The sequence below is a fragment of the Propithecus coquereli genome, unplaced genomic scaffold (genome assembly GCF_000956105.1).
Source record: "Propithecus coquereli isolate 6110/MARCELLA unplaced genomic scaffold, Pcoq_1.0 Scaffold63, whole genome shotgun sequence".
NCBI classification, from domain to species: Eukaryota; Metazoa; Chordata; class Mammalia; order Primates; family Indriidae; genus Propithecus; species Propithecus coquereli.
The window spans coordinates 4,061,273-4,087,679 of record NW_012152285.1 but is presented as its reverse complement, the minus strand read 5'-3'; the positions used below and the strand labels follow the sequence as shown (position 1 = coordinate 4,087,679).

The window sequence follows — 26,407 nt, the reverse complement described above, 5'->3', positions numbered from 1 at the left end:
GATCAGGACCACTCTTCTAACAGGGCCAGATGAGAAGCAGGTGCAGGTAGGCCAGTCTTACCCTAAAATATGTGTACATCTTACTGGGAAGTCTAAATCTGGTGCCTTTTCAGTGTGTTTTGCAATCAATAAGAGGAGAGTGGGCCTGGAAATCCTGGAAAGAAAACTAGAGTGTGAGGTGCTAAATATGAACCACTAGCACTAGCAGTGTTTTCTGAAGCAGATCAGTTGTTCCTTTTTGCCTCAGTTTCCTCAAAGAAGGGAGATAATGAGACTTGTCAGCCTCATTTGCCATGATCAAGAGTCATTTTCTAAGCCCCTCAATATGTAGGGCATTGTATACTTTTTTAGATATGCAAAAATCTAATGAGACATAGCTCTTACCACACAATTTACAAGGATACTATGAAGATGAACACAGAGTTGTAACAATGCCTTGGATAAAGTTAAAATCTTTTTACAAATATAAGCCATTTTATTGTTATTTCTTTTTATATAAACTGATAGAATAGAATCTATTTCAATCTATTTTTTGGTCCACAAGAAAGAAAAATATTTTTGATGAGGTTTTGAAATGCCTCAGGTTTTTAGTTGTTTTTCCCTCCTGTTTTAGAATTTCGTATGTTACAACTCCTAGGTTTGTATGTTGTGGCTTACACATGTAGCTTTATTCACTTTAGGAAATTTTATTAATACAAGAAAAATAAGATTTTAAATTTTGAAAATCCCATTTTTAGGTAAGAAGAGATTGATGTTTGGATGCTATATTGTACAGCCTTAAAAGTCTATAATCTGAACAGGCTGACATCAAAATGAATGAATGAATGAATATTTTAAAAGTACATCATGTACCCTCTATGCCTATTTTGTTAAGAGTTTTTATCATAAAAGGGTGCTGAATTTTGCCGAATGCTTTTTCTGCATCTACTGAGATGATCATATAATCTTTGCTTTTGCTTCTGTTTATATGGTGAATCATATTTATTGATTTATGTATATTGAACCATCTTTTCATCCCTGAGATGAAGCCCACTTTGTTGTGGTGGATTATTTTTTTGATGTGCTGCTGAATTCGATTTGCTGGAATTGTATTGAGGATTTTTACATCTATATTCATAAAGGTTATTGGTCTATAGTTTTTTTGTTGTTGTTGTTGCTGTTGTGTCCTTTCCTGGCTTTGGTATCAAGGTGATACTGGCTTTGTAGAATGAGTTGGGGAAGATTCTTTCCTTCTTGATCTTATGAAATAATTTCTGCAGTATCGGTACCATGGGTACCAATTATTTTTAGTAGGACTGATAAAATTTGGGTGTGAAACCATCTGGCCCAGGACATTGTTTTGTTGGAAGATTTTTCATTGCTGCTTCAATTTTGTCGTTTGTTACCGCTCTGTTCAGGAGTACTATTTCTTCTTGATTGAGCCTTGGTAGGTTTTGTGTTTCCAGGAATTTGTCCATTTCCTCAACATTTCAAGTTTATGTGTATAGAGATTTTCATGGTATTCAGAGGTGATATTTTGTATTTCTGTGATATCAGTTGTAATATCTGCTTTTTCATTTCTGATTGAGCTTATTTGGGTCTTTTCTATTTCCAGTTAATCTAGCTAGAGGTCTATCAATTTTGTTTATCTTTTCAAAGTACCAACTTTTTGTTTCACTAATCTTCTGTATTTTTTTTTGTTGTTGATTTCATTTAGTTCTGCTCTGACCTTAGTTCTTTTCTTCTGCTGGGTTTGGGATTGGTTTGTTCTTCCTTTTCTAGTTCCTTGAGAGGACTCATTAGATTGTTGATTTGTGATCTTTCTGTCTTTTTGATGTAGGCATTTAAGGCTATGAATTTTCCCCTTAGGAGTGCTTTTGCTGAATCCCACAGATTTTGATAACTTCTGTCCCCTTTGTCATTTAGTTTGAGGAATCCTTTGATTTCCACCTTGATTTCTTCCTTGACTCAATAACTGTTCAGCAGTAGGTTGCTTAATTTCTCAGGACTTTGTGTAGAATTGAGTGTTTCTGTTGTAGTTGATTTCTAATTTGATTTCACTATGGTCTGAGAAGATACATCGTATAATTTCTACTTTTTTAAATTAGTTGAGACATGTTTTGTGGGCTAATATGTGATCAATCTCAAAATTATAAAAGCCGTACATGACAAACTCACAGCCAACATCATACTGAATGGGGAAAATTTGAAACATTGCCATTCAGAACTGGAACAAGACAGGGATGCCCAGTGTCAGCAGTTCTATCCAACATAGTACTGGAAGTTCTAGCCAGAGCTATCAGGCAAGAGAAGGAAATTACGGACATCCAAATGGGGAAAGAGGAGGTGAAACTATCACTCTTTGCTGATGATATGATTTTATATATAGACAACCCCAAAGATTCCACCAAGAGACTCCTGGAATTGTTAATTAAATTCAGCAAAGTCTCAGGCTACAAAGTCAATGTACACAAATCAATAGCATTCCTGTACACCAACAACAGTAAAGCTGAGAATCAAATCAAAGACTTAATACCATTCACAATAGCTACAAAGAAAATAAAATACCTAGGAATATATTTAACCAAGGAGGTGAAAGAACTCTACAAAGAGAACTACAAATTCCTTCCTGAGGAAGGAAATTGCAGATGATATAAACAAATGAAAAAACATGTTATGCTCATGGATCGGCAGAATCAACATTGTTAAAATGTCCATGCTACCCAAAGTGATTTACACATATTAAAATACCAATTTCATTTTTCGCAGATCTGGAAAAAATAATTCTATGCTTTGTTTGGAACCAGAAAAGAGCCGAAATAGCCAAAGCAACCTTAAGCAAAAGTAACAAATCTGGAGACATCACTTTACCAGACTTTAAGCCATCCTACAAGGCTATAGTAACCAAAACAGCATGGTACTGGCACAAAAATGGAAATGTAGACCAGTGGAACAGAACAGAGAACCCAGATATAAAACCATCCACATATTTCCATCTGATACAAAGTAGACTGCAATATATACTCGAAAAAAGAATCCCTATTCAATAAATGGTGCTGGGAAAATTGGATACCTTCTTCTTGTAGAAGATTGAAATAGGATTCATATCTCTCACCACTCACAAAAATTAATTCAACATGAATAACAGACTTAAATATAAGACATGAAACCATAAGAATTCTAGAAGAAAATGTCGGAAAAACTCTTGTAGATATCTGCCTAGGCAAAAAAATTTTTTTTTTTTTTTTTTTGAGACAGAGTCTCACTCTGTTGCCCTGGCTAGAGTGAGTGCCATGGCGTTAGCCTAGCTCACAGCAACCTCAAACTCCTGGGCTCAAGTGATCCTACTGCCTCAGCCTCCCGAGTAGCTGGGACTACAGGAATGCACCACCATGCCTGGCTAATTTTTTTTTCTATATATTTTTAGTTGTCCGATTAATTTCTTTCTATTTTTAGTAGAGACGAGGTCTCGCTCTTGCTCAGGCTGGTCTCAAACTCCTGAGCTCAAACAATCTGCCCGCCTCGGCCTCCCAGAGTGCTAGGATTACAGGCGTGAGCCACCGCACCCGGCCTTTAGGCAAAAAATTTATGAAGACCCCAAAGACAATCACAGCAAAAACAAAAATAAATAAATGGGGTTTGATTAAATTAAAAAGCTTCTACACATCCAAGGAAACAATAAACAGAGCAAATAGATAACTTACAGAATGGGAGAAAATATTTGCATGCTATACATCCAATGCAGGACTAATAACCAGAATCTACAAAGAACTTAAGCAAATCAGCAAGAAAAAAAAAAAATCAAACAACCGCATTAAAAAGTGGGCAAAAGACATGAACAGATGCTTTTCAAAACAATCTCTATGGAAAATGGTATGGAGATTCCTCAAAGAACTAAAAGTTCTTACCTGCCATTTGATTCAGCAATCCCACTACTAGGTATTTACCCAAAGGAAAAAAAAGTCATTTTATCAAAAAGACACTTGTACTAGAATGTTTATTGCAGCACAATTCATAATTGCAAAGATGTGGAATCAACCCAAATGCCCGTCACTTCATGAGTGGAGTGATAAAATGTGTATATGTACACCATGGAGCCATAAAAAAAATGGTGAACTACCTCTTGTATTATCCTGGGTGGAGCTAGAGCCCATTCTACTAAGTGAAGTATCACAAGAATGGAAAACAAACACCACATATACTCACTTTTAAATTGGAACTAACCAATCAGCACTCATGTGTACAGATGGAAGTAAAACTCAACGGAAATCATACAGGTGGGATGGAAGAGGAGGGGATAGGTGAAATGGTACCTAACATGGACAATATATACTATCTGGATGATGGGCACACTTATAACTTTGATTCAAGCAGTACAAAAGCAATCCCTGTAACCAAAACATTTTTAACCCCGTAATATTCTGAAATTTAAAAAAAAGTGGAAGAAAAAAAGTATATCATATTTTTAAAGTAGGTTGTTACTATAGCTTGCAGTTCATAAAGTTATTTTTAGGGAAGCTAGAAGACATTCCTCCTGTAAAAAGTATGGTTTACATTTGCTAACAATAAACAGGAATCTTGACCTAAAAAAAATAGACAACTTTCTGTATTATCAGATTTAATAATTTATTGTCAAAGTTGTAGCTAATGTTCCCTTTGCGTGTGCACATTCTTTTATGTTCAGATTGTAGGAGCTCCCACTCATGAACTTAAAAAGTTCAGAAATGAGAGTAAAGAAAATCTTTCAGTTGAAAATTAGGTAATAGAGAATATACCTACAATTAAAGTAAATGCATACTACATTTTCTCTTTTTAAGATAACCTCAGACTATTTGATATCTTATAAACTTGTAAATCACATATTAGAAAATTACCTTGAGGCACACGGCAAATTAACTTCACTAATTCAGTTTCTAAAAGGTAAATGTTTTGATACAGCTTGCTCCAAAATCAGCCTAAATCATGTCATTTGGATGAGTATTAAGTGAACAAGTTGAAATTAGCATTTTGCAGCATATTTTTTCCCTATAAGACCTAGCCAAAAATCCATATAAAATGTTTATTTTTAAAAGAGCTTTAAGAGCCTTTTCACATTTTCTAGTCAATTTGCCAGTACAGCTGGTCCCTTTAGCCATACAATGGACAGTTGTCTAGCAATATTTCATCTCTAGTTGTTCAACGTAGAAAATCAGTAATTCATAAGAGTTGGAGGTTCTGTCAAGGCCAGAATTTTGAATTTTTCTTCTTGTTTTACAAAAAATTACAGCCCGAATGCCTTTCTCTAATGTAGAAAAAGCTTTAGAATACAAATTGGTGGTTGGAACATTCTTTAAATCTCAATGATGAACTGAGCCTTACAGATCCAACAGACATGGCTGTTTGATAGAATTAGCTGACAGGCGTATCTCTGTGACAGGACTGATGCATTGGTGTGGACCTCTCTGCAAGAGGTATCTGTTCTTTTGGGAAAATGGGGAACTCAAATTGATGAGGTTTTTGCTATTAAGTTTTCATTTGGATCACCTTGGGAACCATAGGCTCCACATCCATTTTGGCCTTCTACTTGTTTACACAAAGGGAACAACTTCAAAGGGCTCATGCCCTAGTATTCATATCGGCCTCATCACACAGGGCTGTGGTTTTGATGTTCTTGTTCCCAATTTATTGCTAGGGTCCGAGTACCTGGGTACCATGGTGATAAATTGCCATTGAAATACATAGGTAATCAGCCAGTGTACTGGAGGATTGATTTTTCTCTTTCATTTTCTGAACAGCCAAAAGCAGTCCTCTCAGAAGCAATGGGAGTAAGAGGACACTTACCATTTACTTTATGAGAACAGCAATGATAAAGGCAAAGATGCTGTTTAATTAATAACTTGAGCAGTGACTATCTCCAGGGACCAAAAGTATTGGGAACCTTAATTGACCTCACCATGTATAGGACACGGACTTCTCTTTTTCCATTTTTAAATTAAAGACATAGAAAAGTAAGTCATTTGCTCCCAAGCTGACTTCAGGTCCGAAGTGGAATTGGGACCAGGACTTGGGCCTCTTGAATTTTGAAGTAAGACCACTGTGTACAGTGTGTCTTATTATAAATAATGATCCTCATTTTAATCACTTGTCTGTCCTGAAGAGCATATTGCAATTTAAAAGAGGCCATGCAGTCTGAACTGACTACAAAGAATTTTTTTAAAGTCTTTTAAATATTCAGATGCATACAATTCATTTTAAATGTTGGCAGCTTTGCCATTCGCAACTATGACCCAAATTCCTCCTTCAAACATTTTAATTGAAACCAAATTACTTCACTTTCTGCTTTAACATAATAATGTAGCACACTCAATGCTCTGACTGCAATTATGGGAAATTTGGCTTCTGGTACTTTTGCTCTATTAGCCTTCAACCTCTCTTTTTTCCACATTTGTTTAATCTTTCATTTTGCTTTCTCACGTTTTAATATTATTTTCACTAATTTATCCATTGGTCTTTATACTGATCTTTTGGAAGTTTTTAACTGGTAACATCTGGCTTTTTTTTTCTTTAACAGATTCATTGAGGTATATTTGACATACAATAACTGGAACATATTTAAATTGTATAATTTGATAAGTTTTAGAGATATATAGACCTATGACACCATTTAAAATAGTGCGTACAGCCCTTTTATCTCCAGTAGCGTTCATGTTCTGGCTATAGTTACATCTTACTCCCAGAAATTAGAATTTGTCACAGTAATCAATGTCTTAAACTTCAGTGTCTCCCTACCTACCCCTTACCAAGAATATAGGGCTTTTTGTCATGCTAAAAAGAAAAAGATAGCAAGTATATCCATCATCCCCTAAATTCCTTGTGATTCTCTATAATCATTACCTCCTCCCATCTTCCAGCCCTCGCATCCCCAGGCAACCACTGTTCTGCTTTCTCTCTCTATAGATAGGTTTGCATTTTCCAAAATTGTATATAAATGGAATTATATATTATATACTCTTTTTTGTCTTAGTTCTTTACTCAGAATAATTATTTTGAGAATCATCTACATTGTTGCATGCATCAATAGTTCATTCCTTTTTATTGCTGATTAGTATCCTTTGTATGAATAGGCAACAGTATGTTTATTCATTCATCTGTTCATGAAAATTTGGGTTGTTTCTAGTTTGGGGCTATAATAAACTGCTGTGACCATTTGTGGGCAAGTCTTTATATGAATATGTATTTACTTTTGTCGTGGGCAAATACCTAGGAGTGAAATGGTAGGATCATATGCCACATGTACGCCAAACTTTTTAAAAAATCACCAACTTAATTTTGAAATGGTTTTAACATTTTATATTTTTCTACCAGCAGTGTATAAGAGTTCCAGTTCCTCCATCTTCCTGCCAACACATGGTTTGTAAGTCTTTTTCTTTTTAGCCACTCTGTTAGGTGTGTAGTGGTATCTCATTATGGTTTAAATTTACATTTCTGTAATGACTAACGATGTAGGGTATCATTTCATGTGCTTATTTACAATCTATGCATCTTTTTTGGTGAAATGTCTATTCAGATATTTTGTGCATTTTTTAATCCAGTTGCCTCTTATTTTTGAGTTTTGAGAGCTCTTTATATGTAGTCTAGATTCAAGTCCTTCATTAGATGTATGCTTTGCAAATATTTTCTCTCAGTCTATGGCTATCTTTCCCTTCCCTTAACAGTACCTTTTAAAGAGTGCAAATTTTAAATTTTGGAGAAGTTCCATTTATGAATTTGTTCTTTTTTTTCAAAGTTAATATTTTATTGGATAAAGACTAGGTTACTTCACACCACATTTCATATAGTACCACTTTGTTTATTTTTAGTACATTTTTTTTATTTAGAAAGAGAGAAGTCCTTGATGTCAGGATTTACATTCAGTCTATACATACTTACTTAAAAATTAATATGTCTCTATTGTTTGAATGAAAGTTATTCTCACACAGCTAGACAGAATTAGCCTGAAAAATGGGCTTATACCTGAAAAAGAATACTGTGATCAGAGCAATGATTTCTAATGTTAATTACAAATGGCTCATATTTGTTTGTTTGTTTTAATTGTGTAGAAAGTTTACCTAGCCTAATATCTGCAGTGCTTATCACAACTAAAGAGAAGAGTGACCTGGGATAGCAGTGTTGGAGTAAAGCTAATGGGACCCCACAAATTGGTCTTTTATGATCATGTTTTTCATGTCATGAGGATTTTCTCAAACTTTTCTTCAAGAAGTTTTATAAATTTTAGGTTTCACATTAAGTGTATTATCTATTTTGAGTTAATTCTTATATATAGTATCTGGTATGGATCAAAGTTCATATTTTACATATGGATATCTAGGTGTTCCAGAACTTATTAAACAGACTATTCTTTCTCTACTGAATTGGCTTTGCATCTTTGTCAAAATCAATTGCCCATATATGTGTGGGTCTATTTCTGGACTGTCTGTTCTATTCCATTGACCTAAGTGTCTATCTTTACACCAATGCCACACTGTCTTGACTACTGTAACTTTAATAATAAATCTTGAAATCAGGTATTTCTCCAACTTTGTTCTTTCTTCTTGAAGTTTTGTCAATTCTAGGTTCTTTGCCTTGCCTTATGAGTTTTAGAATCAGCTTTTCAATTTATACAAAGAAACCTGCTGAGCTTTTGATTGGGATTATGTTGAATCTATAGATCAATTTGGAGATAACTAATATCTTAACAATATTGAGCATTCTGAGTAAGCATCAGATAATATGAATGCTTAGGAAATTCTGACAAAATATGTGAGATATATACACTGAAACCACAAAACATTGCTGAGCAAAATTAAAGACCTAAATACATGAAGATATACACCTCAACTGACCGCTTTTAAGTTTTTCCATGCTTTATTTGCCTTGTATTTTTTTCCTCTGTGTCCAGCAGTTCAACTTTAAAGAAGATGTAATAACTTTAAAGGTGTTGTCTCTACCTTCAGTAACTAATGAAAAAGTGATTGATGGAAAGTTTAGAAAAGTAGTGTTTATAAATAAATTATTCATGGAATCATTAGCTGCTCTATGTATTATTCAGGCACTTTGTTTTTTCTCTTCTTCCGTTTTTTTGTCTTTTGACACTTTCACTTCTCATTGTCATCTTCTGTAGTAGATAGTAGTAGACAGAAGAAATGAGACTGAATGCATAAATTTTTCCCCCTTTATTAAAAACCTTTATGGAAAAAGAGGTTGAATGCTGTGTTTAGGGATTTCACTTGTACTTCCTGTCCTCATTCTGTTTTCCTCGTTACTATAGATGAGTGAGGATTGATAATAGTGGGAATGTACAAATATGCACATTGAAATACCAAATGCTGCCTTCTAAATCTGTTAATGTGTTTTATCAGTGAATACACAGAACATTTCAGAAATGCATTTCTTAAGAGGGAAGCCTATCTTTTTGAAGAAGAAGAATTTGTCATTATAATAAAGATTTAGAATTTTGAAATTGGTTAAATTATCTAATAAGGTTGGCTTAGTAGCTGTTGAGATTAAAACAAGCTATTACTGAAAACTTCATGAACTTTTATGTTATTCATCCTTTATTCTTAAGATTAGTAATCCTTATGAAAATTTGGTTTTGGATCTCATTTTGTCGAAGACTTGATATGAGTTATAGCTGAAGGTGATACCAAGACATGACTTTTCAGAATTGTGTGGTATAATAAATTATGTGTTATTCATAAGAATATCTTCAATAAGATATAATTAAAGCTCTGTTACTCTGAGTACAATAAATAAAGAAAATACATATCATGATGCAATATTCCTAATTATCTTTATTATATTCATTTGATTGTTAATTTTTAAAGTTAGGAAAAAGACTTTTTAAAATTAGGAAATCAGCAAAAGACTATCAGTTATTATTACCAATTTGTGAGGTTCTCATGTAATTTAGAGTAAAATTACTTGCACAGTACAAAATATGAAGGCTGTTTTTTTTTCTTAATATGTGGTGTGGGGTTATTGATTCTCTGTACAGAAGTGAGTAAAGAGCAGCAAGCAAAGAAATTGAAATTGTCAGAAAAATTGTATTTGCTCTTTGAGAAACAGAAATACAAAAAACACAACTGGAATAATAGAAGAAATAGTTATGAATACCAAGAAAAGACTGAATTTATTCAAATAAGCAAAATCAATGACATGTGTCATATGACACTTAGAAAATCTGTAAATGTCGTTACAGAATCAGTAGCCATCAGTTTGAAAAAGCACAGTCAACAGGAAAATTTGCCCAGCATTCTTTGGGAAATTTATCCACCTTAGGAAAAGGAAGTAAAAAAGGGAAATTCTGCCAGCATTTACCGAGAGTCTCCTGTGTGCTGAGCCCTGGAATATGAAGGTGTAAGCCAAGACCCTGATCTCAAGGACTTCCAGCTGTGGCTGGGAGAGAGGCTTGGAAAGACTCTTTCCAAAAAAGGAATTATAAAGGAGGACAAAAACTCACAAAAACAACCATTTAAATTCTATGGAATTGACCAAAGACATATAATGATTCGAGAAGCTTTATGCTTGAAAAACTGTTGAACTTTGAATCTATGAAAACTTCCAGAGGATATTTTACTGGCTTAAGATGTTTGAGCACAACCTCAGTCCAAGCACTGGCTGACCATTAAACTGTACAGTCACACAGGTGACCCCTAGGATTCCAGGTTTAAAAATTAAAACAAGAATAAAAAAAGAAAACTGAAGGGACATTAGTGGCTATACTCTATAGGGAGACAGATTTCAGAGATTTAGCTGAGGCAAGTTACTAAACAAACAAAAAAAACAACAAAAATAAACAACAACAAGCTTGGGGGGGAAGTCATAATCTAGAGTTGCTACACTAAATTACCTAAAATGTTCAATTTTTGACATAAGTTAGAAGGCATGCAAAGAAAATAGAAAGTGTGACTAAGGAAAAAAAGCTGTCAATAGAAACTGCCTCCGAGGATCCCCAGATGTTGGATTTAGTAGACAGAGGCTTCAAAACAGCTGATTTTTTTTTAATTTTAATTTTTTTAGAGACAGGATCTCACTCTGTCACCTGTGTCACCCAAGCTGGAATGCAGTGGCATGACCATAGCTCAATGCAGCCTCAAACTCCTGGGTTCAAGCGACCCTCCTACCTCAGCCTCCCAAGTAGGTGGGACTATAGGCATGCATCACCATACCTGGCTCTTTTTTAATTTTAGAGCTGTGTTGCCCAGGCTGCTCTTGAACTCTAGGCCTCAAGTGAGCCTCTTGTGTCAGCTTCCTGAGTAGCTGGGATTACAGGCTTGAGCCACCATTCCTGGCCAAAGCAGCTTTTATTAGCATGTTCAATGAAGTAAATGAATTCAGGTTTAAAGGATTATAGGAAATTATGACGACATGACTTAAGAAGTAATAAATCTCAATAGAGAGATAGAAATTATAAAAGGATCAAATGAAAATGCTGGAGTTAAAAATAGAGGACCTGAAGTGAAAAATTTACTAATGTCTCAACAGTATATTTGAGATAGTGAGAAAATCAGTTAATTTGAGACCAGTCACGAAAATTATACAATCTGAAGAACACAGAGGAAGTCCCTGGCTATTATGGTGCTGCTGTTTATCCTTTTGTTTAGATCAAGTAGGATTTGCTTTAGGAATCTGGGTGCACCTGGGTTAGGTACGTAAATATTTAGAATTGTTATGTCTTCTTGTTAAATTGTCCCCTTTACCATTATACAATGACCATCTTTGTCTTTCATTACTTTTGTTGATTTGAAGACTAAGTTATTTGATGTGAGAACTGCTACACTAGCTTTCTTTTGGTTTCCATTTGCATGGAATATTGTTTTCCATCCCTTCGCCTTGAGTCTGAATGAGTCCTTGTGGGTTAGATGTGTTTCCTGAAGACGACAGATAACTTGGCTTGTATTGTTTTATCCATTCAGCCAGCCTATGTCTCTTCAGTGGGGAGTTCAAGCCATTCACATTTATTGAAAGAATTGATAAGTGGGGTGAATTTCTGTTCATCCTGTTGAGTAGGATTTTGTTGTTTTGATTTGTCTCTTAAACCATTGTGGTATCCGGGCTTTGACCTTTAGCTTTTGGGTGATTTTACACTGGGTATAAATTGGGCTGATCTCTTGGGCTGATCTGTGTGTATAATGTAGTTGTCAGTACTTCCTGCAGGGCAGGTCTTGTCTTGGCAAACTCCCTCAGTGTTTGTTCATCTGAGAAAGTCTTTATTTCCCCCTCATATACGAAACTTAGTTTTGCAGGATACAGAATTCTAGGCTGCCCATTATTCTGTTTGAGAAGACTGATCATGGGGTCCTAATCCCTTCTGGCTTGTAAGGTCTCAGCTGAGAAGTCTGCAGTTAGCATGATGGGTTTTCCTTTGTACGTTACCTGCTGCTTTTGCCTTATGGCTTGTAGGAGTGCCTCTTTTGTGTTTATTTTGGCCAGTCTGGTGAATAGGTCATGGTGTTTTCCTCTTTGTCATGAATCTCCCAGGAGTCCTTTGAGCTGCTTATAACTGGATATCTAGTACAAATCAATGTAAAGTAAGCACATAGGAAAAGACATGTGATGCAAACAGTAACCATAAGAAAGCTATAGTGGCTATATCATTATCAGACAAAATAGACTTGAAGACAAGAAATATGCTGCAGAGAAAAAGGGATATTTCATAATAAAGGGTCAATATACCAGGAATATAGAGCCATTATAAAATATATACAGACATAGCATTAGAGCCCCAAAATACATGAAACAAAAACTGACAGAATAGAAAGGAGAAACTGAACAAATCATGGGACTGAATTGATTAATTTCAATCAACTAAGAAACATAAAATATTTGTATGTCACCAGTCATGTCTTTGTAAAAGAAAAACACGTAATATATGCACCCCACACACACACACACACACACACAAATGCAAAGACATGAAAATAAACAATCCTGATTTCAGTCCCATATGAATGTTAGAAAAGTATGAATTTGACTAAAGTTTCCCCTAAATCTTATGGAAGTAGAAATTTGACTAAAGTCTTATAAGAATCTTATAAAAGGATGAATTTGAATAAGGGTTTCCCCTAAGGGATAATTATCAGTGGTCAGGCATCAACATTGAAGAAACTCTCAGCTAAAATTCAGCTCAAAATTATGTCAAAGAACTTGTAATTAATTGATTACCTAGATAAAGGAACTCAGAATATGTTTACCAATTTTAAGGTGCCATATAACGTGACATTTCTAATGCTCTAAGGTAGAACTAAAATTTAAAATATGTTATAAATAGTGAAATAGGCCTATACAAATTAGATGAAGTTCTTGCAAGACAAGTGCAATGCAAAAACTCAGTAATATAGGAATATGATGGACAAAGATTGAATAAGCATAAGTTTAACAGAAAAAGAGCTCAAACTAATGGGTGAACACATGGTGAATGTAGGATTGTGTAAAAAACTAATTCAATGCAAGCATTTATTAAAAAGCATGTGACATAGTTCATTCTTCTAGGATTAACCAACACCCCGGAACTCCAGGTCCTCCTCTTTATATTACTCACTGTCATTTACCTCATAACTCTGACTGGAAACCTGGGGATGATGGTGTTGATCCTGTTGGACTCTCGTCTCCACACTCCCATGTACATTTTCCTCAGTAGCTTATCTCTGGCGGACTTTGGATACTCCTCGGCTGTCACTCCTAAGGTCATGGCTGGGCTCCTCATAGGAGACAAGGTCATCTCCTACAATGCATGTGCTACTCAAATGTTCTTTTTTGTAGCTTTTGCCACTGTGGAAAATTACCTGTTGGCATCAATGGCCTATGACCGCTACACGGCAGTGTGTAAACCACTACATTACACCACCACCATGACGACGAGTGTGTGTGCTCATCTAGCAATAGGCTCCTACATCTGTGGTTTCCTAAACGTCTCCTTCCACATTGGGGACATATTCATTCTCTCTTTCTGTAAGTCCAGCCTGATCCATCACTTTTTCTGTGATGTTCCAGCAGTCATGGCTCTGTCTTGCTCTGATAAACACATTAGTGAGGTAGTTCTGGTTTTTATGTCAACCTTCAATGTTGTTTTTGCTCTGCTGGTTATGTTGATCTCCTACATGTTTGTATTTATCACCATCTTAAAGATACACTCAGCTCAGGGACACCAGAAGGCTTTGTCCACCTGTGCTTCTCACCTCACTGCAGTCTGCATCTTCTATGGGACAGTCATCTTCATGTACTTGTAGCCCAGCTCCAGTCATTCCATGGACACAGACAAAATGGCATCTGTGTTCTATGCTATGGTCATCCCCATGCTAAACCCTGTGGTCTACAGCTTGAGAAACAAAGAAGTCAAGAGTACATTCAAGAAAGCTGTTGAGAAGGCAAAACTTTCTCTATGATTGGGATTTTAACATTGCAGTATGCACAATAATGTTTCATTCATCTCATATCTTCTTCATGAAATGATTTACTAATACATTTAAAAACCCACAATGCATTTAAATTCCTGAGGTGATATTCTTACGTCTTCAGAAGTCCGTTGTCTAGTAAGAAAATATTCTCAGAAATGTAATGCCTGAATGAAGAAGGCTTAAGGGAATCGTTAGAAGTTTTAGGACTTGCTTGTCAAACCTTGATAGTGACATTTCATTTATCACTTGTTCCACTTACATTTTCCCTCCCACTTTCTAATGCAAACATACATTTAAACGGGAGCATCTACAAGTCCATGAACGAAAGTACATGTATATAACCTTTTTGGGCATGTAGATATTACACTGAAAACCTTGTCAGGGGTAAACAGAGTGTGGCTAGTTTTTAATTTAAGTAATTTAAATAATTAATTGGGTATAATAGTATAAATTTACTTTTATTTTGATTTGTGAATAGAATATTTTTAGAGCAGTTTTAGTTTAACAGTAAAATTGAGAGGAAGGTACAGAAATTTCTCATACACGTTTTGCCCCCACATACTCATAGCCTCCCCCATTGTCAATATCTCCACTACAGTGGTACATTTGTTACAAAGGATGAACCTACAGTGACGTATCATTATCACCCCAAGATCATAGTTTACCTTAGGATTCACTCTTGGTGTTGTAAATTCTATGGGCTTGGACAAATGTATGATGACATGTGTCCATCATTATAGTATTGTACAGGGTGCTTCCACTGCCCTAAAAATCCTCTGTGCTCAGCCTGTTCATTACTTCTTTTCCCAACCCCTGAAAACTACTGATCTTTTTCTGTCTCTGTAGTGTTGTCATATAGTTGAAATCATACAGTACATAGCCTTTTCTTTTTGGTTTCTTTCATTTGGTAATACGCATTGTTTTCTCCATGTATTTTCATGGCTTTATAGCTCATATCTTTTTAACACTGAATAATATTCTAATGTCTGGGTACATCACACTTTATGCATTTACTTACTAAAGGATATTTTGATTGTTTCCAAGTTTTAGCGATTATGAATAAAGCTTCTATAAACATCAAAAAAAAAAAAGCATGTGACAAATCTTAAGGATGAATCCTTTTTTTATGATCTGTTGATGAATTTTTATTCATATGCTACATCCATTTTTCTGCTATACCTTTAAAAAAGTAGAAAGTAAAAGAATGTGCAGAGAAGAATAGCTGATATGAAAAAATAATGAATGGAAAATAGGGAAAGTCTAAGAGATGATAGCATAATTTTTAAAACTAGGCCAAGAATTGATAGCTCTTATTTCTAGTTCAAATTCTTCTTTCCTTAGACAAGTTCAATGATAATGATGATGATACTAACATTTCTAAAGTTGACACTAATATTTTTAGAGAGCTAATGCTTGCCATTTACATGGATTATTTTATTTAACCTTCATAATCGTGCTAGGAAGTAAATATTTTAATTAGCTCCATTTTTCAGATTAGAAAACTGAATATAATTTTCCTCAGGTGAAAATTCAGCTATTAAAACATGTCCTACTTACGGCTTCAGGAGGAAACACAAAAGTGCTCTGCAACACTTGGCTGCCAAAGTTTATTTGTCTTACCAAAATTATAGGAATTCTCTATAGAGGGTTCATGATTGTTAAGAACCAAGTAAGGGAAAATGGCCTCAAAGCAAAGCCATTGACTTTCTCCTCTGATATTAAACCGACAAGAGGTTGTTGAATGCATACTGTAAGCTTAACATGGTTCTAGATGCCACGATAGGGTATACAAAGGAGAAAAAAAGAAGCAAACATATTTAATGTACTACTAATAATTGTAGCTACATTCATTGAGCACTTACTATGTGTCCATTTAATCTTCACAACAATCCTATGCAGTAGCTACTATCATGCTTATTTTGCAGATGAATAAATAGAAGCTAGTTGATGACAGAACTGGGATTCAAACTCAGGCACTCAGCTCCTTACCACGCCTCGAGAGGCAAAATAGATAGATAGATAGATAGATAGATAGATAGATAGATAGATAGATAGAAACAGTACAAGGTAAAATAGTTAAGGCTATGTAAAATCAGGAAAAGGAAGAAGTCAATTTGAACTAGTTTGGACAGGTAGCTTCAGCATCCTTAAAGTGATGGGCTTGGGTAGCCAGAAAATGGTAGGGAGTGAAATATAAGTGGATTGTATAGGAATGAACAGAGCGTACCTGGAGTGAATAGTTTATTCACTAATTCATTCATTCAATAAGCATTTAAGACCCTTCTGTAGGCCATGCACAGTGCTATTTGCTAGGATATGAAAATGCAGCAGGTAAGAGTTTGACAAACATAAACAATACCAATGCTGGGTGATAAGTGCTATAGCAGATGAGTCGAGGAAGGGCTAATTGTGCAGAGGCTAGGTTGAGGTTCACAGAGGCTGCCTGTTTCTCCTGGGTCTTAATGGAGAAGTGGGAACGAACCAGTCAGAAGGGGGCTGCAGAGGAAGTATATGAGGAGGACATGAGAATTGTCAAGTGGCTCAGTGACAAAAATGTATGTGTGTTATAGGAGGGTATTAGGGACTTGAAGCTAGAAAGGTGAGTTGAGGATGGATAAGCCCTGTATGTTGTGGGTTTATTTTTCATCTGGAGGCACAGTGGAGAGACTTCAGGTATAGCAACCTGCCTAGGCATGCTTTGATGACTAGAGGCAAGTAGGGTTGGGATAAACTGGAAACACATAGAAAGGGATCTTTAATAACAGAGTGAGGTGTTTGAACCTGAGGTGATAGGTAGTGAGGAAGCATGTGGCATGTGAGTTACACCTAGCCTTATAGCTAAAATCAGCAATTGTCCCTGTGGTGATGAAATACTGGGAAACCGGGAGTGGGACTAGAGAGGAAATGATGGCTCTGACGGAAGTGTTGAGGATATATTACCACGTATCAGAGACTGATTGGATATAAGGAATAAGAGAGAGTGAAGGTCACACACTATACCATTCTCCAGTTCTTGTTCTAATGATAGATAGTATCTGTCATTTAATGATGTTGAAACAAAAATATAATTTCCTTGAATTGTTCTTGTTTTGGGTTAATCCAAGAATTTGGGCTTTATTTATAACATAGCAGGTCAACTGCTCAAAAAAAAATCATCATACTTTTACTGTTTTCTTATCTTTTGTGGGAAAGTGCACAGCATAAAGCATTTACAGAGATCTCTCCTCTGTTCAAAAAAGATTTAATTAAATTTGGATTCACCAACCTTGCTACTTAAGGAATAGCATTGCCTTTGCTTTAAGCCATACTTTGGGTTTGCATGTCTTACAGACATCAGCACCCTACCAAGCAAAGAATGGACCCTCCAACCCACCTCTCAACCCTTTTATGCAGGTTTTTAAAACATAGATAATGGAAAGAATTTGACCATCTTTTGATTATTGCTAAATACCTACACCTTTGGGGAAGGGGATTCATGTTGAAGATATGTTCTTTTTAAACTTCGATTTAGTGAGATAGTTTATATTTTGTCCTACTTCTGCTTTGAAATATTACAAGATTGTATAGAAAGTGGCTTTGATGAACAAGATAAAGGAATGTTGCTTTTCAATGTGTCATGTACCTATTATTCTGCTTTTTAGGGGGAAAAAAACTTATTTATGTTATCCGTTGTCCCCTTCCTAGTGACATGCATTCTACCGAGGTTAAGGGGCATACACAATGAGTGAAAGAACTGCTTCTCTATGTGGTCCATGGACCAGTGCCCACCTGCAAACTGTTTGCAACCAGTTTATGACAAGTCAGCTATTGAGAAGTACTTAGAAACTTTTATAGTAATTTGACATTGCCATGGCTTCCAAACATATGATTTTTGTATTTAACAAAAGTCTTAGTCATCAGTGGGTTAGAAGTTAAAAAAAAAAACAAAAAAAAACAAAGAGAAACAGTAACAACAACTAAAACAAAAACAAAAAATAAATTCTGTTCCTTCACCACACTGGTTTATAGAACACCAGTTCTGTGGGATTTTAATAGGTATTCCATAAAAAGCATATCTCTCCCTTAAATAAGTTTGGGAGGAACTTGTATAAAATAAGTCATGTAAGTTTTTGTCTTCAGGACTCCTCAGGGACTGCGTTGTGAACCTCCAGAAGAGGGTAGGATAAGCAGGGTCTCCTGAACTCCTAAACTACTGGATTTGTAGAGCATCTTCAGAGAGCAATACTTTATGGGGGACACTTTACAAAAAGAATATTTTATAGATATTTTTAAATTTTTGGTCACTTCTTATACAGCTTCAATACAGCACTATCATTTTTAAAACATGGTTTTTCCCTTATATTTTAATTTTTGAAAAATGATCTACAATGTTACCATTGTGGTCAATGTTACCATTTTTCTAATTCCATGAATTTTTTATCTTTTAGTTAAAAAAAAGCTGACCAAGTGCTCAAGAAGAGACAATGTCCCAAACCCTAGAAGCCAGAGACTATGTTTTTCCTATGATCTATGGATCATTACAGAGAATGTAGCGGGAAGCTTTGCAGTTTATGTGAGGAATGTCTTGAAACAACTGCGTTCGAAAATATTTCTTGACATAGAAAGGTAAAATTAGGGACTGAAAGGACATTGCAATGAATCTGAAGTGAAAAGGTTTTTTAGTGCTACTCATAAAAGGTGGAGGGGGAGAAAAGGGCAACTGAGGGTTAAAAAAATCATTGAAAAGGTACTTAAAGAAAATGAAAACCTGGTCCTTGAAATGCTATCAGACGTCAGGACTCTAAAGCCAAGATCTAGGCCCAGGAACAAGTTTTAGGGAGGAGATTGCTTCACTTCCTAGCAGATTGATCTCCCTTATTTTTAGCCAGCACACTCAATTCCAGATTCCTTTCTCTTGAGTTTGGTAACATTACAGCAGCTCTCTTGGTTGCAGGCCATCACTTTTAGAGTGAGGCACTAATAAAGTGTGGAGCAGGTGAAAATCCCAATGAAATGGGGCAGACATGTAAACACAGCTTCATGTCTAGAAAAGCCACAGTGAAATGCCAGTGATCCCTTTCCCGCTGTGTGCCTAAGCCCCCTGGCTTCCTCATCACATCTCACATTATCACCCTTTCTGTCCTCTTGAATCTCAGCCTCAGTTTCCTTATTGTACACTTCCTGTCTGCCTTCAAATACACACAGCAGTCTGCTATCTTTGGAGTGTGGGGGGAAACAAACAACTCTACTCTTTCCAGCTACTGTTTATTTCCCCCTTTCCTGTTTTTAGAAAATGTCTTAAACAAGGCACCCTGTTTCCTTGCCACCTCCCCTGTCCCCAGTCCCAAGCGTCTGGCTTTAATAATAATGATGGCAGCAACCATGACTGACTTGACTGAGTGCTGATTCTGCACCAGGGTCCGTGCTTGGTGCTTGGCACACATTACTTCATTGAATCCCCAAATATAATCCTCTGAGTCAGGTTATGCCTATTGTAATTTTATAGATGAGATGTTCAGGTTTAGATTAAGCAATTTGCTACACAGAGACGCTATTGACAGGGCTGGAAGAGAGCCCAGGTCTGACTGACCTCAACACATTCTCTTAACTACCTTTTGTATTTACTCAAAAGTGCCAGGGAAATGTTCCCATTTAAGCCTTCCAACTCGAAGAGGTATTATTATAATCCATTTAATGCATTTGCTCTGAACTAGGAACATCACCACCTTCCTAGGCGGCACTGCAAATTCATAGGGGTATTTGGTTGTGGGAATACTGGAGGTGGAAATGCTCCTGGTATGTAATAGCTAGAAAAAGGAGGGATATAGGGGTGGGAACGGTCTTGCAATGCAGAGAACCATCTCGAACAACAAAGAATTATCCTGCCTCAAATGCCAATAATGTCGCATTCAGAAACAATGATAATGGATGAGAATCTAATAATGGATTCGGAAAACCTAAATAACTTCCCTGAATCTGGAGTCATAAATCAAACTGAGACCTGTCTGGCTCGAAAGCTTATGTTTTGTTCACTCGATTCAGCTTCATCTAACAGAACATTAAAATATTATGTATAATTTGATTTGCACACAGAATTATCATATTTTATATGCAACATCTCAAATACAATTTATTTAGAGAATAGTTAACTAATTTCCTGATTGAATGTTCTTTTAATACGTTTAATGGAGATAACATGTATCATAGTATTTGCCAGATTTTCAGAAGGATGCTAAAACTTAATGAAAGAAACCATCAATATTATATTAAACAAAGAAAACTGCATATTCTGGAACATGCTGTCTTCTGCACTGACAACCAAGAGCAGAAAGGACTCATTTAGGAAAGGAAAAAAAGGGGGCGGGGGGAGGTAAGCTAGGTGAAGAGGAGGAGAGAGAGAAAAAATACTTTATTTTTTATTAATATTTAATTAGTCTTATATGCTGAGCTCTGATCTGTCAATTGTAATGTTTGCTTCTTCTGAAACTCCATTTTTAAAAATCTTCTGCATAAGCATTCTAAGCTCCAAAGAGTTGCCCAAATTTGAATAAAATTATGTACTTTCTATATTTAAGGCATTTCCTTGATGTGCTTATTTCCAAAACAAATGCAATATGTATTTTTTGTAGCAGTCAAAGGTTGTGCTGGCAAAAACCTGTCCCTCTTGGTAAAGGATGGTGATGCTTTTCATAATCATAGTTGCATACCTGGACTGTACACTTGAACATGCCTGTGTGCCTTTGTTTTTCTGCTACCCAGAAAAATGCAATAGTAGTTTCAGCCTCACCCAAGCCCCTACCTTTGAAACACACATGCAAGAGAAATTCTAATCCTGAATTGTCTGTGGGAAAAATGTGTCTGCTTCTTTGTACCATTTTTCTCCTTCCTATTTTCACCACTTGAGATACAGTCATGCACCACATGACAATATTTTGGCATTTCAGTATATACCATACTATGTATATGATGATAGTGGTCCCATAAGATTATACTGTATTTTTACTTTTTAATTAAAAAAATCTTTTATACCATACTTTTACTGTACTTTTTCTATATTTAGATTTGTTTAGATACACAAAACGTATGGTTGTGTTATAATTGCATACAGTATTCAGTACAGTCACATGCTGTTAGGTTGGTAGCCTAGGAGCAATAGGCTACACCACATAACCTAGGTGTATAGTAGGCTATGCCATCTGCGTTTGTGTAAGTACATTCTATGATGTTTGCACAACAACAAAATTATCTAATTGTGCCTTTCTCAGAACTTAATCCTCATGTTTAAGCGATGCGTGACTGTATTTAAAGTCCCAACATAGATGATTTTCTGGGCCCCATAGGTAACAGAGAATCTCAGGCTTTAGGGGTGATAAGAATATCTGGGTGCTTGTTAAAAATGTAGATTCCAAACCTTATACTAGAGACTCAAATTCAGTTGCTCTTGGAGGGAATAATATGCTCTGTCAACAAGCTCCCTCAGGTGATGGAGAGCACATGTTTCATGTGACACACTTTGAAGACAGTTTAGCACTTAATAAGCGTTTAATAAATAGTAGTTGAATGAATGAATGTTTCTGGAGGCTGTCCTAACATCTTTATTTTAGCCAACAGAGGCTTTTACGTATAACCAAGCTTACAATCTTAGAAAATTCTTTACCTCTTCCTTCCCCTCGCCTTTGTCCATCTATTTTGAGCAACTGTTGAAGTCTTACTGTGGACAGGTCCTTTCCATTTTCACACCTATGACACTGCTTCAGCACTTCCTGTCTCGTGGCTTGTTAACGCGTTTCCCAGGCTACAGACTCTTTTCACTTCAACTAATCTTTAAAACCACTACTAGAGTTATCTTCTCAAACCCTTGCTTATCTGCATTCAACACTCTTCATGATTTGATCCAACCTACTTTTCCATCTAATTTTCCTCTCCTCTTTTTCTCTTTAAACATACCAGATCACACTCTTGTTCCTAATTGTATTGTGATTTATGTATTTCCACCTCCCCACCTTTGCTCATGTCATCCCCTCTTTCTCCCCCCACCCAGGGCAGGGAAGGGTTAACTCCACAGGCCTGGATTATTCAAACTCTGCACATTCCGAAGAAATCCCAGCCCTGGTCAGCTCCTGGGAATTAACCTCTGTGCCCTTTATATTCTTCCTGATAACAATGTTTTTATATGCCAGAGGCCTTAAGCCATGCTGAACCAGGTTATCCTGACGATGTGATTTAAGGGGAAGGCCTGTTTGGTTTCGGAGTGGGTACTGAGGTCAGTCAAGCAGGCTCTGCGTGCCTATGTGACTGATCCCCAATAACGACCCTGGACACCAAGGCTCAGGTGAGCCTCCCTGGTTGGCAACATTGCACATGTGTTGTCATACATCATCGCTGGGAGAATTAAGCGTATCCCCATCAAACTCCATGGGGAGGGGATACAGAGAAGTTTGCAACTGACCTCTTCTGGACTTCTTTCTGCCCATGTACCTTTTCCCTTTGCTGATTTTAATCTACATGCTTGCACTCTCATAACCCATAACCTGTGACTTTAACAGCTTTTCTGAGGCCTGTGAGTCGTCCTCATGAATCATTAAGTCTGAAGTTGGCCTTGAGAACCCCACGCATCCCTACAGAACAGCCCTCTCTTTTCTGCCTCACAATACCTTAAACAACCTTCAAGTGCTTGCTAACTGCTTTCCCTCCCACCAGCAAGCAGCACCCTCTGCTGGTGAGAGTGCCCACTGGAAAGGCCTTCCTGAAAAGAAATTTGGCCATCTTAGCGAAACTGCAAATGGGCATACCTTTGACCTAGCAGTTCGATTTTTTGGAGTTTATTCTATAGAAATCCTCACACAAGGGTTCAATTAGTATGTTGCTGTCTGTTTATTGAAGCAAAAATTGGAAATAACCCAATTATCCATTAAAGACAATATTAATAGAATAGTCTTCCCTTAATAATAATAATGACAAAACTCCAATTTACTGAGCATACTCCGTTCCAGCCATGTGCTAAGTGCTTCACTTACATATTTCACTTAAATGTACAGAAAATCTTCCACGTAAGTAGGTTATCCCCACTTAGACAAACACTAAGGCACCTAGAGGTTAAATGAGGTCACATGGCTGAGATCTGTATGACTTCATCCATATGATTTGTACCACACAGTGCTTAATCAAGAGCAGGATCAAGCTCTGTATCCTGCCATGGGAATATGCTCATCATATATTATTAAGTTTAAAAATTAAAATTAAGCTATGAACCATTTGTATATGTTACTTTTTTGGAAACCATATATATATATATATATATATATGGAGAGAGAGAGAGATATGTCTATACACATTTGCATAGGAAACAATGCAGTAATATTTAATTTATAGAACAGGTAGCAAGTAACTTATTTTCTTCTAATATATTGAATGATGATTATATAATTAACTTGGCTACCTACATGTAAGAAATATAAAACAGGGAATACAGAAATTCTGAAATTAAAAACAGAAATTGTATGTATCCATTGGTAAAAGGGATGGACTCTTGATCCTAAACCTTGGGCAACAAAAAAGTATTAATATATATTAGAAATACAATTAGTACATTAATGAAAGTAAAAAGTACTTGGATCTTTTCATAGGTAGAAATAGACTATAATTACATATATAGATATATATAAAAATACTATATATACACACACACACATTTTATATATAAGTACTAAATATAATTTTAGCTGTTGAAAGTTTAAAAAATGGAGCATAGCACAAAGAAGAAAATAATGATCCATAGACTGACCCATTATTTCCTTCGGGCAGCATTTCTTTTCTGTGTTCTAAGAAAAATTTTATCAGCAGAGATGGTAGCAGGTTTTCTCAAAAAAAGAAAGAAAGAAAGAAAGAAAGACAAAGACAAAAGAAAGGTTTTGGTGTTTAACTAACTTTGACATGGCATCCTCTCCTTGTTCTAGTGCAAATATGTATATTAAAGCGGCTCTGCAATAAACCTCTTTCTTTAATTCAATATTGCTCAAATTGTTTGACAACATAACCCTTCTGCCACCAGACTGTCTATCCCTGGGCAGCCTATAGATGTTGTTTCCTCTCTCATCTTGGGAAACTGGCTGCAACTATTTTCTTACCTCTCTATCCAAAGATATATCAAGAGGCTTGATTTATTTGTTTCAGTATTTGCACAGTCAAGATCCCCAGAAGTGACTCTGATCGGCTTTATCTGAACCTCATGCCCCAAACAGTAACCATGGAGAAAAGAGTAAGATACCCTGATGGATAAGCCTGAGTCACAGGCTGAGCACTGTGGTGAGGGCACTGAACTTTGTGATGACCAGAATGGCACTAATCATGTTATCTATGTGAGTGAGGAAAATTAATTGCTGCAAGGAAAAGAGAAGCAGGAAAAGGTGAAAATATATGAGATGTCTAATATGCTGCCTTACTCTTTTTTTCTGTCCTTTTTTGTTGAAACTTCTTCTGTGTTTTATAAAACGAATATTGTATATATGTACCATATATCCGCTCTCGTTTACTTTTTTGGTTAATATATATATCACAAACATTTATTTTCCACTGACATTAAATATTCTTCAGAAACACGAGCTTTTAGAGCTGGATATATTCCATTTTGTGAATTAACCATACTTTATTGAACCACTCCCTTATTCTTAGGTATTTCACTTGTCCCTAGTTTCCACTATTTTAAAAAGATCTGTGTTGAACATTGTGCATTAGGAGTTCTTGGTTCAACTCAACTTTCAAACTCATATGACCATTTTACACCATTCTACCCCAAACAGTATAGGATGGGAACATGGCTTTCTAGAAGGGCAGGGTGGTTTTGTTTTTCCTATAGCAGTTCTTACAGTGGCCCATAGCAACTCATGCGCACAAAGATGACATGAACACCAGGTAAGTGCAAGAGTTGTCCTGGTTTAATAGCCTTATTTCCCCCAAAGAAGCCAGTAGCTCTTACACCAATTCTGTAGTGATAGGTTTCAAAGTGCCTGCAAAGGCCACATCCAGTTGTAAGATCACCACACTCAGGGAAGTCCAAAGCTATGGCTCCTATCACGTACCTATATTAATAGTTCTCCTAGCCTAGATGCCATTTACCAATCCGGGATCAGTTTTCCTTTAAGTCATGTTGACTGGTTGTCAACATCGTTGACATACCTCCTCATTAGGTTAGCAGATAACTAAAAGTCAAATTCTGTGCTCGAGGTCCAGGGCAGATACAGAGCCAGGAAGTAGGACAATTGGGTGAAGGGGGACACACAAAGGAAGAATGGCTGAAATGAGCTATGATTTATCAATGTTTATGCTATTCCAGTCATTAAGTGTTTTTGAAAATCATCTTTGGGCCCATCCCAGAGAATTTTTTTCTTGATGCTTTTTAGTGAGTACTAAACAAAAGAAATCTAGTTCTACTAAACAGTAGAACCTAAAGAGATTGAGGTTAAAGCCTTTACCTGAACCATGCCAAGCTTTTTGCATCAGTCCCATCCTGGTGTTCTTTTCCAACTCCTAATCAGATTAAAGAACACTCCCTATCTATTTTTATTTCATGGAATGAAAACCATATTTTCAGTGAGTATTTTGAAACTCATATAAGACTGTCAGGAAGTTGTTTGGAACAGCTTTAGTAAGGGACAGTGCTTTCTAAACTTTAATATGCATGCAACTCTCCTGAAGATCTTGCTAAAATACAGATTCTGATTCAGCAGGTCTCAATTGGGCCCCCAAGATTCTACCTTTCTAATAAACTTCCAGATGATGCTGGCACGGCTGGTCCATGGACCCCACTTCAAGTAGAAAGGCCCAGAGGCCAGAAAGGTTCTGACTCTTGGCTGCCCGTTAGAATCCCCTAGGGAGCTTTGAAATATCCTGATGCCCAAGCTGTACCCACAGCTAATTCAATGTGAATCTCTGGTGTTGGGACTCAGGCAGGAGTATTTTTTAAATTCCCCCAGGTGATTCCAGTATTTGAGAAGCATTGGCTTAAAAGCAAAAGGTTGGTAAACTGTCTGAATTAG

The 26,407-nt window shown here is 36.2% G+C and overlaps 1 protein-coding gene and 1 pseudogene across 1 annotated transcript in view; both read left to right on the top strand.

Moving 5' to 3' along the window:
* Positions 1 to 26,407, top strand: part of RNLS (renalase, FAD-dependent amine oxidase) — a 265,826-nt gene that overhangs the window by 98,282 nt on the left and 141,137 nt on the right. The gene's annotated exons all lie outside the window — the stretch shown is intronic.
* On the top strand, positions 13,443 to 14,381 carry LOC105822638 (annotated as a pseudogene).